Source organism: Rhagoletis zephyria, unplaced genomic scaffold (genome assembly GCF_001687245.7).
Source record: "Rhagoletis zephyria isolate East Lansing unplaced genomic scaffold, Rhagoletis_zephyria_1.1 Rzeph_scaffold_01195, whole genome shotgun sequence".
In the NCBI taxonomy this organism is placed as follows: domain Eukaryota; kingdom Metazoa; phylum Arthropoda; class Insecta; order Diptera; family Tephritidae; genus Rhagoletis; species Rhagoletis zephyria.
Genome location: NW_016158279.1, coordinates 140,387 through 142,891, shown reverse-complemented (window position 1 = coordinate 142,891; position 2,505 = coordinate 140,387).

Sequence of the window (2,505 nt, the reverse complement as noted above, 5' to 3'; positions counted from 1 at the left end):
TTTTTGCCAGTAAGAATTTGCAAGCAGGATTGTGGTACACGGTTACATTTTTGTCAACATTAATTTGAATCAACGAGTTCGTTAAATTTAAAAATGAACAAATTGTTGCGATTTACTAACGAAAGAAGTATGTAAATATTCGTTTATTCAATTAATTTAATTAATTCCAAACATTTGAAAGGTACTCGGCTGAAAAAGCTGTATCCTTAATCGGAACGCACTCGACACCACTATCGATATAGGAAATCCGACAGTGACTTACACAAAGAAATTGAAGCTTATGTTGAAGAAAGTCAGAATAAGAAGGGATATACGTATAGCCCCTGTTTTGTTTTCCGACTGAAATAATGTAAAAAATTTATTATGTTCGAAATGAAACCGTGGACGCCAGCTGGCAGTGAAGCTTACTAATGTTTGCTAATTCCTGTTCGCGCAAAACTTAGTAAGTTTCTCTCTTTGGGAGAGCAAAGTACCTTGTTCTCTGAATTTTGTTGCTGGCAAATTCTTACTGGCAGTTGCATAGCGAACACTCCTTATCTGTTAAGAAACAAAGCTAATGTGTGAAATCGAAACAAAACAAAGAAATATTGGCCACCAAACTATAGCAGCTTATGAAGTTGGAGTTTGTAAATATTTTAAAATAACTAAATATATCTAGCATCACTGTATTTAAAAATAAAATTTCGTTTGCTCTTAATTTAAGTGGAAACATAATTATAAGAATGAAATCCATAGCCGCAGCGTTATTGCTTGAAGAGGAGGACGAGTCCCAGATTGCTGATGCGGACGTTGAAAGGCGGAGATTTAGGGACATGTTTGATCCTTCTCAGATGAGTGAAGAGTAATAAGAAATTTATCTTAAACTGTATTAGTCATCGCTCAAATCCAGTGAAATTTTAAACGTTATTTGAGCCCTCCACAACATTTGCATTTACTACAGAGTGGAAGATTTGAACGCAAATGAATTCCATTTTGAAAGCCGTCAGGAGGAAGGGAAGAACAAAGCTTATCCTTCTATAGCAAATCGAATTCGAGACAACATACACACCTCTTTTTAAAAAGTTAGTAAAAACGAATGCAATAATAAAAACATCTTTTTTATGTAACTTCACATTTTATGTATGTATGTATACAAAAAGAATAAATTGTATTCAGTGCATTTCACAGTCTTATTTGAAGATAATGAAAACAAAAACGCCTGGGCTTCCTCTTTGAAAACCTTGGGCAATATCCCTTTTGGTTGCCATTATTTGAACCAATTTTTCGTATTGCCCGTATTACCGCTCGCGAAAACACAGAAATCGAGAAAATTCATTTATGATGGCTTTTACAACCATGCGCAGTATATTTTACTTAAATTTTTTTAATAAAATTTTATTATTTAAACCCACGAAAATAACAATCGAAACGTTCTCCGTCAGCAAATTTGCAACTTGGAAAAACGGAACTACGATCGAAATGTAGAATAGGTATAATCGTATACTTCGACGATTGATCGAAAGGAAACGGAACGCAGAATACCAAAGTTGCCAAACGGAGAAAATTTCGAATCGAGTCGAAATGCAGAATAGGGCTGATAAATTAAAAAAAAATGTTCAGTTAATAAATTTACGTAAATTATAATTTGTTGTCACTGTAAACAACCGTGTTAAATAAATTTCCATTATATTTTATTAGCTTGGCAATTTTTTTAATCAACTTTTGGTTAGCTTCTAGAAAACACAGGTACACAAAAAAAAACGATGAAAGGTTCCTTTGACCAAACCTAGTCTGTAATATGTTTTTGGGGTCGCTGAGCACGAATCTGGGGACCGTTTTGCTCCATCACCATTTCACGTGACAGAAAATCCGAGGTGTTTTTTGAGGTTAGGAAAAATCTAGACGTGATGGAGCAAAACGGACTTCAGATTCGTGTTCAGCGGCCCCAAAAACATATAATTACAGGGGTCCACAAACACAAATCGATGAAAGGCTCCTTTGACCAAACCTAGATTCGTGTTCAGCGACCCCAAAAACCAGAGCTGTAAAACTGTGAAATCATTTGAAATTAAAAATCATCAATTTTATATTATTATGTTTTCATTGAATTCTCCCTTATTGAATAATGCGGCTTAAGGTTTTCCAATTCTACATTCACTCAAAGTAGATACGATTGCACACATTTCCATATTCAAAGAAAGATTGAAAAAATTGAATGACGAACGATTCACTTTTAACACTGAATAAGCACTCAGATGAATGCAGCTTTTGCTATGTGTGCACACATCCACTCAGTACCAATCAATTGATATAAATATTTTGAACACACAAAACCCTCTGAAAAATACGCCAGGTTGCATTTTTTTAAAAAGACTTCAAAATTTCAACACGAAAAATAGTTAATAGAGCGTTATCATCAGTTTTTTTCACTTAAATTTGTACAAGGATTTATAAGAATAAAAAATATTAATTGGAGAAATATTTTTTAGTGAACGTGTCGTTAGAATGTCATTATGAAAAATATAA